At 42.4% G+C, this 17,184-nt stretch overlaps 1 protein-coding gene and 1 non-coding gene across 2 annotated transcripts in view; both read left to right on the forward strand.

The window, feature by feature from the left end:
* The window catches only part of RNF144B (ring finger protein 144B), a 145,988-nt gene that overhangs the window by 43,456 nt on the left and 85,348 nt on the right, over positions 1-17,184 (forward strand). The gene's annotated exons all lie outside the window — the stretch shown is intronic.
* On the forward strand, positions 15,307-15,378 carry TRNAA-UGC (transfer RNA alanine (anticodon UGC)). Its single transcript has one exon. It is a non-coding gene; the product is annotated as a tRNA-Ala (tRNA).

Raw genomic sequence — 17,184 nt, forward strand, 5'->3', positions numbered from 1 at the left:
GTCGGGTGGAGGCAAAAACGTCTCTCCGAAAAAAGGTCAACGTTTGCCTCTTAAAGTTGAGGGTGGTTTTACATATAGTGGCAATAAAGTTAAGAGAATATTTCTCAGGTGAATATCTTATATTTATTTATACGGGGTCTTGGGACTACCTCAAGAGAGGCACACAGTAGCAACCTGAATCTGTGCTAAAATGATCAGCCTCAGGATTTTCAGTGTGAAAGGGAGAAAAAGACTGTAACTCTCTCTTTATGAAAAACCCCTATTGAACTAGTAAGGCGCTTTAGAAGGCTCTGATAAAAGATCCTGAGAAGGTGATCGAGCTGTTTATTTAACCCATTCATCCAGTGTGTTGAAATCCTTTGGGCTAGGGAGGAAAATTATTTTTTTTCCCCTAAAAAAAGTAATTTCCACATTACATGAAACACTTACACCCTGGTGTCTATTTTTAATGCATGACTATGAGAACTGGGAAAGCCATTTAATTTGCCAATGTGTCAGTTTCTTTCTCTATAAAATGAGAGTTGGACTGGCTGCTCAGACCTCTTCTGTTCTCACAGGCTCTGATTTGTAATGCAAATTATAAGGATTGAAGGACTGTTGAACATCTGTCAGACATTCCCAACCCTTTCATTGAAAGTTGACTGGCCTCCAGAAGATTGTATACTTTCAATATTCCAAGGAAAGAAGTCATTGTAACTTTTATGAAAGACAAAAAGAGGCACAAGAGAATTTTGACTTTGCAGTGTTTTTTTTTCCCCCCTCTCTTATCAACCAGCTAGTCACTACTGCTTCTTTGATGTTAAATAGATGCTTGTTTCCATTGAATTTTCTGGGTGACTTGTCAGGTTGGTTGTGCTTTACTCTGACGGAACATGTGACGTTAAAAACATTTTTCCCCCTCTCTGGAAATTCTTAAACTAGCAGCCATACCACACTTTTTTCTGTAGATTTTGTTACAGATTTGCTTCATAAAGCTTAAAAATGCAAAGTTTAAGGAACATGGTATTAATTTAAGTGATATTTTAAGTTCATACTTTCTATTAAATTTTATTTTCTCTTCTGTTCTTTAAATTTCACTTAATTTTTACTAGCTATTTTGGTGAGAACTTTGAGAGAAACATCTATTACGTTACTCCTTCTTAGAGTTTACATTTTGTTAGCATATACTCTGCATTTACTGAGTGCTTTGCTTGTAAACTCATTTGATCTTCTTCGACCAATGTGAGTCTTATGAGACGTTTATAAAGTTAACCAACCAATTATAATTATCAACTTTTTTTGTGTGTGTAAATTAGGAAATTTAGGGAGGTTAAATATCTTGCTGGCCATGCTGGCATGGAAATCTGTAGTCTGAATTCAATCTCCATGGTTTTTCCACTTCACCAGCTCAGTTCAAATGAGCAAGCTTGATGTAACACACGTTTGAAAGGTTTTCAGAAGACCCCTGAAGAATGAATTTGCAGAGGCAGACTTTTACTTGCTGTGCCACTTTGGACTAAAGAATTTTCTCTCTCTTAAAATATGCTATGTTGGTCACTCCTCATCCTTTCCTGAAGCTGGCCCTGTAAAATAGATGCGCTTTTCAATTTAAGAGTTTCAGAGTGTTCACCTTAGGAGGATTCCATAGGCCAGAGTCCATTCGTTCATTCAATAATTCAACGAGGGTCCGCTCTTCCAGGGGCTGAGGAAGCAGCAGTGATTTGCAGAGTCAGAAATCCCATGAAGCTATCATTCTAGGAGCCTGCAGTGGGGAGACAGACAGTAAAACAAATAAGTTAAAAACATCGTGTGTCATTGCGTGGGGGTATGTGCTATGGAGAAAAATAAAGGAATTGTTGTTGTTTAGAAGAGGATGATTGAGAAGATGATATTTAAGTGTGGAGGGGAAGGAGGCAGGCGAGGGTGGAGCCTCTGGATAAATGGGAGACGAAGGCTCCTGGTGGGGAAGCAGCAAGTGCAGAAACCCTAAGGTGAACGCGCTCCTGCACGGTCAACGAAACCTTGCAAGTGGAGAAAAAGAACCAATACAATGATTATTTTAGGAGCTTCACCGTGTAGTAAACAGGTACATGAATGGCCCTTTGTGTGATTATAAGATTTTATCAGGCTTTTGTGTTAAATAATGAAAATGATATGCTTCTCAGGTGGCTCAATGGTTAAGAATCCGCCTGCCAATGCAGGAGATGTGGGTTCCATCCATTGGTCGGGAAGATCCCTTGGAGAAGGAAATGGCAGCCCACTCCAGTATTCTTTCCTGGAAAACTCCATGGAGAGAAGAGCCTGGTGGGCTGCAGTCCATGGGGTCATGAAGAGTTGGACACGGCTTAGTGACTAAACAACAATGAAAATGACAGCCATCCCTCACCTCTTTACATAAAGGGTGGCATCATTGCTGAGTTTCTTGATTCTTATAGCAATTTCAGCTTTCACAAAACCTTTTGGGAGTATATTATTTTTTCTGAATAGGGTGTATATTCCTAAAGCATAAAGTCCCAGAGATACATAAGGGTGTATAAGCTAAAATGATCCCTTCTGTATCACAGATACCCAGTTCTTCTCCTGGGAGGCAGGACCGTCCTATTTTTCTGGGCCTAGAGACAATCTAGGCCCATAGTTACAAGCATAGCCGAGGTTGGGGGCACCAGCTTTGGAGCCAGACTACATCAATTTTAGCCCTGGTATTGGTCCTCACTGACCAGTGTGACTTGGGCCCATAGCTAAGTGTCCAGCTGCCTCCATTCCCTCATCTGTAGAATGGGGAGAATAGTCATAGGGTTGTTGTGAGAATTAAATGAGATTCTGTGTTTACATAACAAATATAGAAAATATTATGTACCTATAAAGAATTAAGCAGTTTCTAGCAAAGAGTAAATACTCAGTAAATATTAGCTGTCATCAGATAATCTTTAGCAATCCTGTCCTATTATGCAGATGAGGAAAATATGAGCCTTAGAAAGGTCAAGAAGTTTCCTGGGAAGCCTGGCCAGTAGGTGAAGGCACAGTGATACTTAGTCAGAATTCTAATACAATGGTCCAGGGTTTCCCAGATGAGAGTCATTGAGATGGCTCTCTTACGGGTCTTCTTTTCCACCAAATAATGTGTTAAATGCCAGACAAACGTCAGTGTAGAAAGACTTGTAGGTGTTGGCTGAGAGCCTAATCAAATCCATTTCTTTAATTTTTAAAAATAGTTTGCACCAAGGATATTTCACAAATGCATAATGTTTTGGTTTTTTATGTTGAGCGACTTCTGTTCTTCCAACCAGTGTTTACCGAGTGTGTATTATGTTCTGTGCAGTGTATTAGGCCAAGTGAGTGAAAAAACTAGAGGAAGGCTCTGCCTTGTAATGGTTACAACTGAATAGGCAACAGACAGGGGGCTCTGTAAAATACAGGGTCATTTGCTCTCAAGGGGATTTGTCCAGTTTGGGGAAAGGTTGATTTCCTTAAGCCAACAGGTGTTTCCAAAACTTTTTTTTTTTTGGTTGAGAATTCATCAGGTTTGCTGTTTATGGATGTACGTCAAATACTTCTTACTTGTTTTTTATTTGTCATGCCTAGGACGTACTAAATATTCAGTAAGGCTGCTTGCTTTGAAGGTTCAGTGAGCTGCAAGAGGTATTGTATTGTTTGCCAATGGAGAAATCATTAACAATGTAGCACATAAAGGAAATGATGACTTTATAATGTACAAAGGAAAGACAATACGTATGGATTTGAACAGAATGTGTTAAAGGTGGGACATGGGAGTGCTGGCTGCCTTGAAACAATGGTCAATTCTAAACGCTGTCAGCTATTATTTCTTGGATGGAAGAAGTGAAAAAAGCTTCAAGCATGAATTCTAGTTTGCCTGATTTATATGGTCCACTCAGTCTTACATGCCCAGGAGGAATAAAACACATAGAGGAAGGTTTGAAAATAATAAACTCTTAAATCAGCCTTCTTTTTTTTTTTCCTTTTGCCCTCCTCCCTTCTCCCCTTTGTGGGGTAATGCTTGTTTTGCAAATTTGCTAATAAATTGTGGTAGGAGCTCAATAAAGAAAGGAATGAAATATAGAATGATTTGAAATATTTGCTTAATATTTATTGCCTTCAGTGAAAAATGATTGCATCTGTTTCCTCTTGATGACTGGCCCTTCTTTTAGACTTTATTGTACTTTGCTTCCTTATATATTTGCCTCACTTCTCAGATTTCTGTCCCTCTCATGCAACTAACTTACCTGCTCTTGGTCTTGGATGGGACCACAACTCTCAAGGAAATCTTAGCATTTCCGCCCCTGCTTCAGGTCAGGATGAGGTTCACTTGCAAACTGCCTACCTTTCAGTTCCAGCTAATGCCTCTGGGTGCAGAGTGGCCCACAGCTCATGTGAAAAGACCATAGTCTAGGATCAGAGCTGTTACTTTTTAAAAAATTAATGAATTAACAAATTTTTGACTGTTCTGGTCTTTGTTGCTGTGCGTGGGCTTTCTTTAGTTGTGGTGAGAGAGGGTTAGAGAGCTGTTACATTTTTTTGAGTCTATTTGTTTTTAAGGATGATTACAATATTGTGTTGGTTTCTGCCACACATCAACATGGCTGAGCCATAGGTATCCGAATGTCCCCTCCTTCTTGAGCCTCCCTCCCCCTGCCCACCCCATCCCACCCCTCTAGGTTGTCACAGAGCCTGGCTTGAGTTCCCTGATTCATGACAGCTGTTACTCTTGAGTGATTATCCTGAAATAAGAAATTTTTCTTTCCTTTAACCAGCTAGTCTAGACCTTCCCTTTCCAAACTGTCTGGAACTCATCTGTGTATCTAGTTCCTGCTTTCTTTTCAGCCTTTAGTGGTCAGCTGTTCAGTGGAGAGCTCCAGTTCTGCTAGGGCCTCCTTGTGTGCGCCTGCTACTGCTGCTAAGTCGCTTCAGTCGTGTCCGACTCTGTGCGACCCCATAGACGGCAGCCCACGAGGCTCCCACGTCCCTGGGATTCTCCAGGCAAGAACACTGGAGTGGGTTGCCATTTCCTTCTCCAATGCATGAAAGTGAAAAGTGAAAGTGAAGTCGCTCAGTCATGTCCAACTCCTAGCGACCCCATGGACTGCAGCCCACCAGGCCCCTCCGTCCATGGGATTTTCCAAGCAAGAGTACTGGAGTGGGGTGCCATTGCCTTCTCTGTTGTGTGTGCCAGGACCTAACAAATAGTACTGACCTCCGGAACCCTGGGGCCCCACAGATTTCCATGTGGCTCTTCTTAAACAGGTGTGTTACTTGGGATTGGCAGGGTGGGGTGTCCCTAAACAGAGGTAGGAAAAAGGTGGCTTTTAGCAGTCATTCATCACTGTTTCCATAAAGACACAGGCAGTCTCTCGGCCTCTTGCTGAAAGTTGAGATGCCTTGGCATTGGGTTTGCAGCTCCTTTCTCCCTCCCACTACTCAGGGAGAAACAGGAAGCAGGACTAAAGGAATTCCTCTTGTGTTGCCCTGCAGGAAGTGGAGACATCAGTTTATCTTTCAAGGCAGCTTGTGTCATGTCATCCCTCCAAGGGGGTGTGTGCATGGGCACTCAGTCGTGTCCGACTCTGTGTGAGCCCACAGGCTGTAGCCCGCCAGGCTCCTTGTCCATGGGATTTCCCAGCCAAGAACACTGGAGCAGGTTACCATTTCCTTCTCCAGGGGATCTCCCCAAACCAGGGGTTGAACCCGTAAACTGTTGCGTCTCCTGCATTGGCAGGGAGGTTCTACATGGTGGACCTCTGCCATTTATCCTGACTTGTTAAGATTCATTATGAGAAGCATTGCGTCTGCATGAAACTCCCATCCCTTCCTGAGATGTCAGGAAGCCCCGTCCTCTCTCAGAGTCAGAGATCTCCACGGCTCCACCTCGCTGAAGAATCTGTCCACAGCCAACCCCAGTGCCTCTCCATGCAGCCTTCTCTTGCCCCAACATGCTAAACCCACAACTGGCTAATTCTTCAGTATCCCGTCTGCCAAGTCTACTTGGAAGGTTTCTTTGACTGCTTTGTTTTATTATTATTATTATTTTTGCATAATGCTCTACAACTGTTAACCCTTCCCATCACTCATTAAGGCAGGAGACTGTGTCCGTGACAATAGGGACTCTATCTGACTCTTGGATTAGATGAAATAATATACATAAACTTCTAGCCCAGTCCTTGGGACACATAAACATTAGCTTCCTTGAGCCTTTCTGTGTTCTCTTTCTGGCAGCAAGTGGTTACGCAGGCAGGCTCTTCAGCTTTTGTTTGGTGAGCCCTGTTACAGGGTGATGTTGGTCCCCCCAGGTTTGGGTTCAGAGTCATCCTCTACCTGTGACTGTGGGTAACAGGCAATTTGTTCAGCCTCTCTGCCTCAGTTTCCTTATTGGTAGAGGTAGCACCAAGAAAGTTCCTATTGGTAACGTAGTTGTGAAGATTAAATTAGTGAATATACTAACTACTTACTAATATACTAAGGTGCAGATAAGACCTTGCGCACAGTGCTCAGTGAGTGGGAGAGAGGATTTGTTCTATCAGGAACAGAAGTGAGTCTTCAGCAGTCACGGCCACATAAAGCAGTGATTCTCGCTGCTATGTAACATCAAGTAAGGTGAGTTCCCTCTCTCTTTGGGAAAACACGGGCTAGATTGGAGTTGATTGTACAGAATAGAGGTTCCAAAACTGAAGTCAAAAGTCCTATTGGACCAGCCTTGCTGGAAAAGGGAGTTTGTGATTCACCTAAGCAAGATAGGCACATTTCTCAAATCCCGTTGTAAGAATCCCCCTGGGGCACCTGTGTGACTGGTAGATTCTAGGGCTGTGCCCCAGACAGACTTAGTGAATCAGAATCTTCAGGGAGGGCCTTGGAATCTGATGTCTAACAACCCAGACAAATAGTACCACCTGGAAACACCAAACATTCAATTCCCTGGGAGCCTTGAAAGAACACTGATGCCTAGGTCTCATGCACTGGGCATTCCGATCTGATTGTTTTGGGGTCTTGGTGGACTGTGTGCAGGCATTGAGAACTTTTTTTTTTAAAGCTGATTATAGAAATCAAATGTGAGCCAGAGTTGAAAACCACTAAAATAGATAGTGAAAATTCAGACTTAAGTCAGTATTTCTCGGAATCAACTGGGGAGGAGGGAGTGGTATTTAAAACATAGATTTCTAAGCTCCAGCCTGCTGTATCTGACTTTCTGGTAGCAGGGGATGGGATGGGCTGGGCTGAGGGTGGATTAGAGAGAGTGAGACCCTGGGAACAGACGTTCCAGATGATTCTTCTGCATGCTGGATTTCAAGAACTACCCACCACGTGGTGTTTTCCCTTAGTAGGCATGAGTGGAAACAGCTGAATGACTGAAATGGAATAATTATTTCCTCTTCTGCTGAACCAGTCTGTTAGAAAAATATACTTCTTCATGTCCTGTTCGTAAATTCATTATTTGCTCTCTCTTGATTGGTACTGGGTTTGCAGAGAGTTGTCTCCTTTTTAATATGCTTTGATTTGACCCGGCAGAACTTTGTGGAGTTATTCTTTTTTTTTTTTTGCAGGGTCACATGAACATAAATGGGCAGACGATAAGACTGGGGGAAACTGCTGTAGGATGCATTCAACCCAGCTGAGCAGGTTGTGGTTCAGCGTGGGTGTCTGTGTCCCCAGGGCTGTTAAACCCAAGGTCTGAGAAAGCTGGAGCTGACAACAAGGAGAAAGTAGAAGCTCACAAGATGAGAAGTTTTGCGGAGCTGTTCTGAAGACAGGAAGCCTGTCACTGTTCTCAGATGGCTACCTTGCCCTCAGGGCTGGAGTCTTGTGTGCTTTTTGCTCAGCTCTATATTCCCTCCGCGGGGGCTCCATAAATAGTTTAGAAATGAGAATCTTTTCTACTGTGGCAACAGTGTAAGAGCAGTGTTTCATCTTCTCCATTAAGACATAGGGAGGGACTTCCCTGGCGGTCAGGTGGTTAAGAGTCCACCTTCTAATGCAGGGGATGTGAGTTCGATCCCTGATTGGGGGACTAAGATCCCACACATCTCAAGGCAACTTAAGAGCCCGCACACTGCAACAAAGAGTGCAACCACAAAAAGAAAAAACTAAGGGAAACAACAATTTCTTTAGAGAGCCCATCTAGGAAATTTATATGCACTAGGTCAGTGCAGAGATTTACCAGGTCCCCTTGGAGTGAATGAGTCGCAAAACCAGGTCATAAACTAATTGAAGGTGTTTTATTTGCACATGAAGAATCTGTTTCTCCCACTGGAGGTGAGAGGAGATTAAGTGTGGAAGCATAGGTAGGAAGAATCTCTGCACGTTGGCAATCCCATATGAGCCTCATCCAGAGGAAAGGATACCACAACTGCTGAGAGCTGGTAGTAGTGGGTTTCTGTCTCTGCTCTGGAGATGGCTACATCAGGAAACCAAAGCCTGCTGGCATTAACAGTTAAGTGGTCGACCTCTCTCATGATCTACTTAATACTCAGCTCATCAATAAACTTGACACTTTGGTTTCTCTTGTAGCTTGCTCAGACCCTTGTTATTCAAAGTGTGGTCCATGAACCAGCTGCATGGGCATCGCCTGGAAGCTTGTTAGAAATGCAGACTCTCAGGCCCCACCCTGCCCAGCCCTGTGTGTTGGGTTTGCCTAACAGTGTGGCATTCTCTTTCTCTGTATCATTCTCACGGATATTTAGTTAGTATGAGTCATTATCCGTGGATTTGATTAAGCTCAAGATACCAGCGAGTAGTTTGCTGAGCTCGTCAGGCTGAGGGCTGGCCCCAGGCAGAGATGAATTCACCAAGGGAATGTCACTGAATGGGTGGCCAGTTGGCCTTCTTCAGGTGACCTCCCTTTGTGTTATGTGCTGCCTTTGAATTTCAGCACTGACACCTGCTACCCGTTGCCTCAGATAACTGTATGGCATGTACACTACAATGAGCTTGCCTCCTTTCCTGCTCATAAGCATATTTCTCCCATCCTCTTGGATAGCAGCAGTTTCTGAGATTCTTTGCAGGAGTGAAGAAGGGAGCCTTACCTGTAGGGCACATTTGTCAGTAGATTATCATCATCATTTTAAAATGAATCAAAGTTCATACTTTATTCTGACTTCCTTAGTTTCTACCCTATGCCCTCTTTTTCTGCTCCAAGGTCTCATGGACGATACCACATACAATTGAGTCATCATCTCTTCTCAGGCTCCTCTTGGCTATGTTTCTGAGACTTTCCTTGTTTTTGAGGAGTATTGCCAGATATAGGCTAAACATATCTGGTCATACACACTTAATCCCTCAACTGGGATTTAGGATTTCTCTGATGCTCTTCTTAGCGCTTAGGCTGGGGTTATCTGTCTAGTCAAGGCTATGGTTTTTCCAGTGGTCATGTATGGATGTGAGAGTTAGACTGTGAAGAAAGCTGAGCACCGAAGAATCGATGCTTTTGAACTGTGGTGTTGGAGAAGACTCTTGAGAGTCCTTTGGACTGCAAGGAGATCCAACCAGTCCATTCTGAAGGAGATCAGCCCTGGGTGTTCTTTGGAAGGAATGATGCTAAAGCTGAAACTCCAGTACTTTGGCCACCTCATGCGAAGAGTTGACTCATTGGAAAAGACTGATGCTGGGAGGGATTGGGGGCAGGAGGAGAAGGGGACGACAGAGGATGAGATGGCTGGATGGCATCACTGACTTGATGGACGTGAGTCTGAGTGAACTCTGGGAGTTGGTGATGGACAGGGAGGCCTGGCGTGCTGCGATCATGGTGTTGCAAAGAGTCGGACACAACTGAGCTACTGAACTGAACTGAACTGAACTGATGGGTTTTCAGGAGGATGACCACAGAAATAAGGTGTCCTTGTGTCAAGGGTATACACTGTCAATACGACTTGCCACCACTGTTGATGTTGGCTTTGATCACCTGATTGAGTTGGTGTTTGTAAGGATTATTCACTTTCTTTTTGGCCAGCTCACTGTAAGGCATGTTGAATCTTAGTTCTCTCACCAGGGATCGGATCTGTGCCCCCTGCACTGGAAGCTTGGAGTCAACCTCTGGATCACCAGGGAAGTCCCAATAGTGATTTCTTGACATCCTACATGTCTAACATCTTACTAATCCTCCAGTCCTGCCAGTTCTGTGTCTTACGTAATGTAAGAAATGCTTACTTTTCTCCAGGCCCCTTGCTACCACCAGCATCATTTCTCACCTGGACTACTGAAACATATTCTTACCGAGAGGCACCTGCATTAAATTTTGCTTCTGTTCAGTCTATTTCTATGCCACAGCCTGGGTGATACTAAAAAAAAAAATAAATTTCTGCTAATGTCAAGTTGCTTTAAAAAGCTTCCCATGGTCTTTTAGTTCAGCTTTTAAACTTACTGATTTCTTCTCCATTGTCTGGTCTACCTCTTCAACCTAATCTCAGAGCAATCTTTTTCACCTTCTTTATAATCCAGCCTTATTGAATTCTGTAAGTCCTTCAAATACACCATGCTTTCCCTTCACCATGAAGGAACCTGTGGTAGATGATAGATTAAAAATAATTTTATATTTAAACCATTTTTAGATTCTCTTCATATGTGCTCAGTAGCTTCAGTCTTGTCTGACTTTTTATGACCCCATGGAGCATAGCCTGTCAGGCTCCTCTGTCCATGGGATTTTTCAGGCAAGAATACTGGAGTGGGTTGCCATGTCCTCCTCCAGGGGAATCTTTCCTACCCAGGGATCGAACTCACATCTCCTGCATTGAAGGTGGATTCTTTACCTGCTGAGCAATCAGGGAAGCTCTACTTTTTGGGCTTCCTAGATGGTGCGGTAGTAAAGAATCCATCTGCTAATGCAGGAGATGCAAGAGATGTGGGTTCAATCCCTGGGTTAGGAAGATCTCCTGGAGAAGGAAATGGCAACCCACTCCAGTATTTTTGCCTGGAAATTCCCATGACAGAGGAGCCTGGTGGACTACAGTCCATGAGGTCACAAAGAGTTGGATATGACCGAGCAACTGAGCACGTAGACCGTACTCGGCATATACTAGAGAAGCTCAGTAAAGAAACTTGAGTTGACAGGAATTCCTGGTGGTCCAGTGTTTAGGACAGGACAAAGGGCTCAGGTTTGCTCCCTGGTTGGGGAACTAAGATCCGCATGCTGCTTGGTGGGCCAAAAAAAGAAAAGAAACTTGGGTTGGATTGAGTTATTTTGTCAAGTAAAGAGTTTAAGAAAAGTATCTTTCTGTGTCTGTAATTCTGGTTTTTTATACCCCTGCTATCCCCAGACCCATGGCCATAGCACTACTGATATCACGACTGCTGCTCCAGCGATTCTCCTGGAAGTTACCATTTAGTCTGTGCTGTCCCCAGGCTCTGTGTATGATCTTCTGATTTTCACAGAAACTGTGCATGACAGTTATCTGAGACCAAGCCTCAGAGAGGCTAGGAAACTTCCTCTAGATGAGACACCTAATATTCAGTGGAGCTAAGGTTTGGATTCAGCATTGACAGATTCAAAAGTCTATGTTTTTTTTCATGGTATGTCGATTTACTTTATGGTAATGTGGTTTAACCGAGGTGTTTCTGATTTCAAATAACTGAAATAAATTTGGGCTAGCTTTAACAGGAAAGAATTATCATAAGGACAAGGCATGTCTTAAGAAACAAAGATAGGAATGCAGCCGGCTTCTGGAAGAAACTGGAACTGAGAACTGGAGAATCACCATTTTCTTTCCCTGGCTCTTTTCTTACCTCCTCTCTTGTACACCTGCTTTATTGCTTCCTCTCTAGTTCATTCTGTTGTTTGTATACATGATGGAATATGGCTACCATACAGTTTCAGCCAAGCACAGAGATGTCTGTCCCTAAATCCAAATTCCACATTCCTGATAGAGAAAATCTGGTTGGCTCTGCTTCAGACATCCATCCATCCTGGGCCCAATCAGCTTTTAGCTAAAGGAGGCAGAATTACATCATCCAAACCTGGCTGCTATGGGGTTTGGAGACACCATCCTTTGCTGGTAGGAATGTCTGACTCTGGTCTTTTTCTCACTCACATTGTTTGACTACAACTGATTCTGGGTACTCTAATTGTTACATGGGAAAGTCTTAAAGTTCCCCTTTAGCTTCGACCCATGATTATAGCTCTTTGAAGAGAAATTAGAACTAGAGTAGGCTTGGCCAGTATATTGTCATATCAGTGATCATCCTGTTTTGAGGTACATCATCATTGTCCCCTAATCTTGTTCTTTCCAGCTCAATTGGCTCTACACAGACAGACGCACATGCACACGGACACACACACGCACACGCACGCACGCACGCACACACACACTCTTACATTGGAGTATGTTTACAGTTTCTGCTCAGAAGAAATGACATGCCTCCTTGGAACTCACTTCTGCCTTAAGCTGCAATGGCAGCAATTCCACTGACTCTTTGCCAGTGTAAAGTGAGTAAAACTATCTTCCAGCCTATTGTCTTTACTGTCTCTTTATGATAATGCTGAGTGTCCTTTCCCCTGTAGTCACTAATTATCAGGAAGTGAGTTCCATTTCTCTCACTGAACACAGTGAGAAGAATAAATTCACCTGGGATTCTTAGGGCACCAATGGTCACCAACTCTTTTCTCACTTGGAGCAGCTCCTAAGGAAGGAGGTCAAATCTCAGCACCCAGTTATGCGTGTGTATACCTTCTATATATTATTCTGTAGCTGTAAAGAACAACTCAGGGGGAAACATTGATTGTTACAAATTTTTGGTAGGTGGCCCAAACTTAATGAATATTAAGTGTTCCAAAAGTTTCTTTGCAGATCAGTGGTTTAGAATTTGGAACTCACTTTACTATGGAAACAATAATACACTTGCTAGTTTCGGTCTCTAGCCAAACTATAAATGATCATTTGGTCTACAACACAGCTGAAATGGTTTCCTTGCCCGTCAAGTGAGAGTCTGGACTCTTCTGTGTCTAAAGCTCTGAAATCACTAGCTTCCTGAATACCAATTCCCCTGCATTTCTCTAGTTTGATTCTCTGTGGACCTCCCTTTTTTTTCTTGGTCTAAAGAAGAAGGGAGAAACCACAGAGGTGTACAGGTGAACGATAGGTGTGGGCTCTAGGTATTGAAGGATGCCAGGGGTACTAGATGGCACAAAAGGAAGGGGAGGGTGGAAATTAGTGAGCTTGGTGTCCTTTGTGACTCTCATAAGAAACATTGGAAAGTGGGGGGTGGGGTGGTGGAGGAGTAGAAGGAGAAGGATAACCGCATCATTTGATAAATAGGTGTTGTCATTAGTCAATGCCTGTGTGTAAAATATTTATTAGCTATTTCTTGTCATATACAGTTGTTCTTTGCCTTCAATTAGCCTGCAGTAAATTAAGAATGAATTTTACAGTATCCCCCATTGATTTAGCCGAATTCCTGAACCCTCCTCCAGCCAGGTAGTGAAAGGTATGCACTGGCCTCTAAGGGCATGGCCATGTTAGGTCAGCACTGTGTCTTCATGGCGCTCCTGCATACATGGCTTTAACAGATGATTTCATTCTCTTTTTTGGCTTGGACCTAGACAGCTTTACATTCTCAGCAAAACAGATGGACAACAAGGGTGAAACAGGATCTCGGACTAAAATAGTCTTTTGAGTCATCCTCTTTTGACTGTTCACTCTTCCAGGAAACTTGCCCCTTCCTTCTTGCAGAAGGCTACTGCTGAGAAGTAATGCACTCCGTTTCTGAACTTTCTTTTCAGTGTAACGTTTTCTATTTTTTTTCTTGGTCGAGATGGAGCTTTTGCTAAGCTAGAAGTATTGTCTAATTTGTTTTGGCATAACACCTGGATTTTTGCCCGAGGTAAAGATTTAAAAATAGAATTAAACATTTTATGTCAACCTTCCATTTTTGTCCTCTTTCCAAAAAAGATTCCAATTTGAGAACAAGGGGAGCTTGATTTCACATACAAGTTTATTTTGGGAAGCAAGGGTTAGATCACTTGATGAGGTTATTAGGTTCTAGTCCTTGTTGTGACAGTAACTGCCTCTTGGACCCCAGGAGAGTCTGCTCATTTTTCAGTGCTCAGTTTTCTCATCTGTAAAAGGGGAACGATACTATTTCAGCTGAAAGGTGGTTGTGTGTATTCAATGAGAGGATATTTGTGAAGGCACTCAGATGAAGTCACATTGCTGTAGTAACCTAGGTTTTGATTAGTTCTTAGAGGTTAGAACTATCTTCCTCTATAATGAAATATTTATAATATCTTGTAGCAAGGATTCATTTGTTTAAAGATTTATTTGTTCTTAAACTAGGATATTGTGCTCAATGCCTTTCATTCAGTCCTTGCAGAAAAGAGGAAGTAATGTACATGCCATTGTCATTTCATCTTTTGTTTGGTTTTCTGTTCATTCATTCATTCATTTATTCTGAGGTATAATTGACATATCACATTATATTGGTTGCAGGCATACAACATAATAATTAAATTTTTTTTATTGTTGACCATTTGATCTTTCTTGAATGCAGCGTGAAATCAAGGATAGCATGATTCAGGGCATGATGTGGCTCACAATGACTCTGCTTCTTTGGGGCATTTATTGCTACCATGTTTTCTTATAATAAGCAGGCATAAGCTGATGTCAGAGGAACATCTGGAGCCATCTGAACTGTTAAACTGAAACAGTCAGCATGAACAGGCAGGCGGCCACCCAAGTCTACCGTGTTCTTTTGAGGATGATGGTATCTGATTTCTGTTTCCTCATTTCCATTTTGGTAGCTAGAGGTAAGTACTGCAGATGCTATGTCGTCTAAGATCCTCTAGGAGTATGTATAAAAACTGCAGGTTAAAAAGTTTGGAAGTTTTTTTTTAGAACTTAAGTAACAATGTCATTACACTGGTCACTCTGAAAAGTTTTGCCTCTGTTGATCAAAGAGCATACAGTTTTTTAGATTGATGATTCTCCAAACCGAGGAGTGTGTGTGTGCATTAAGTCATGGAAAGGAAACCGATTCTTGACCAGGGCCCCCTAATCCCAATAGAATGGTCTAGGAGCCTTGCACCCACGTTTGTACCATTTGTCTTGTTTCATTCTCATCCTGACAAGGAAAGGTGAGTGAGTCTCACCTGCTGACCCCATTTCTCAGTTTGCTGTGTTAACGTCTCACACAATGAAACGGTTTCTTTATTCACGAATGCCTATCAGAGCAGTTATATCTACCCTTTTATTGACATATAAACACTACTATGTATAAAACAGAAAACTAATGAGAACCTACTATATAGCACAGGGAACTCTACTCAATGATCTGTGATCTGTGATGACCTGAATGAGAAGGAAATCTAAGAAAGAGTGGATGTATGTTTATATACTAGGGGATGTAGCTCAGTGCTAGAGCGCATGCTTTGCGTGCATGAGGTCCCAGGTTCGATCCTTGGCATCTCCACATGGTTCCGTTTTGGCTTCCCTGGTGCCTCAGAGAGTAAAAAATCTGCCTGCAGTGCAAGAGACCTGGGTTAGATCCCTGGGTTGGAAAGATCCCCTGGAGAAGGGAATGGCTACCCACTCCAGTATTCTTGCCTGGAGAAGCCCATGGACAGAGGAGACTGGTGGGCTACAGTAAATGGGGTCGCAAAGAGTCGGACATGACTGAAGTGACTTAGCACGTGCACATATAACTGATTCACTTTGCTGTACAATTGAAACTCACACAACATCATAAAGCAACTGTACTCTAAATACTTTTGTTTTTAGATAAAATTTGAAAGTTTTAACATATCACTAATAAGCCTTTTTAAGAAAGCCCTGGATATTAACAACAATTAGGAGTAAAATTAGGGTTGACATTTCTATGATTATCTTTTGCTTTTATAATAGCTTGAACAAGTTTTGTGAGTCATTTTCGGTTTATTAATCAAATGCCTCTGCTGGAGCAATTTTCTGCCATCAACAAAGCTTATCTGTTGTCCATCTTTCTACACGTACTCACGCAATTTCTTTTCCCCAACCTCCTCCCTGTTGGATTCTCACACTTCTACCCACTCGGTTCCTCCTCTGCTACAGGGCGGGGCTCACACAGCTGCCTTCCTGGATCCGGCTAGCACTGCTCTCACCTGCATAGATGTCTGTCTTTTCTTACACCACCTGAAGGCTTATTTACCTTTGTAGTCCCAGCACTTAATAAATAACCTGGTCAATAATAGCAGCTTAATAAATATTTACTGAATAAAAGAATGAGTGTTATAATAGAGTAAGATCCTCGTACTAAGGGAGGAAGACCAGAGGAGGCCATCTATCAAGATACGGGAGAAGGTAGATAGAGGGAGGGGGTCCCAGAAAAGGGGCACCTTGGGTGATATTCTGGTAAATGAGGAGTTCTTCATCAGGTGAAAGAGGTGGGGAAGAATCGCCTGGGCTTGGGAAATTCCGTGTGCCTGAAAGTAGCTTAGCATGGCTGGAATTTAGATGCAAAGTGAAGTGGGCAGAAGATGGATCTAAAAGGGTAGATAGGTTGCATGTTACTTTGAACTTTGTGCCAATTTAAATTGTTTAGGTTATTAACCAGAATTACCTCTGTGATCTGCTGGGTCAATTGGTTAATACCAGCTGGGATTAGATCTCATGAGGTCATTTGATTAGATGACTTATTATTTAATTAATTTTTGCACAACAATTCTTTGAACGTAAATGGATGGGCGTATTTGTCCGTGTTTAAGACAAAAAGTTTGCTGAAATCACAAACTGAAATCTTAGAAGTTTTAGGGGACTCTTCTCCACTTAGAGGTAAAAATATTGGAGTCTTTAACTCTAAATGGACTATGTCATGAGAGAACTTTGTAGCTGAATTTATGTTTTAATGAGTCTTTCCTGTATATCCATTACCAATCATTTAAAAATGCAGGTACATAAGACTATTTTCTGAAATAAGATTATTTTCTATAGTGATGACTTTTGTGAAGGTTCAAAGAGAGAAAGTATACAAAATGCTTAGTACCAAGTACCTTGCCTGGTACACAGTAGATGCTCAATAATATAATCTATTCCTTCCTCAAACACACCAGGCTTGAGGGAGTTTTCACTTTACCTTTATGAACTTTCAGGAGAAGCTTTTAATACAACAGCCTGCCTGCAAGTGTATCTTTGCTGAAATATCAGCTGGTTCTTTTGTAAAAGTTTGGAATTTCTTTGGTGTTTTTAAACAAGATTTCCTCTCTTAAATGTGCTCATTGTTTGTGTCTTAGATCGCCAAGGT

The sequence above is a fragment of the Bubalus kerabau genome, chromosome 3, assembly GCF_029407905.1.
Source record: "Bubalus kerabau isolate K-KA32 ecotype Philippines breed swamp buffalo chromosome 3, PCC_UOA_SB_1v2, whole genome shotgun sequence".
Lineage (NCBI taxonomy): Eukaryota > Metazoa > Chordata > Mammalia > Artiodactyla > Bovidae > Bubalus > Bubalus kerabau.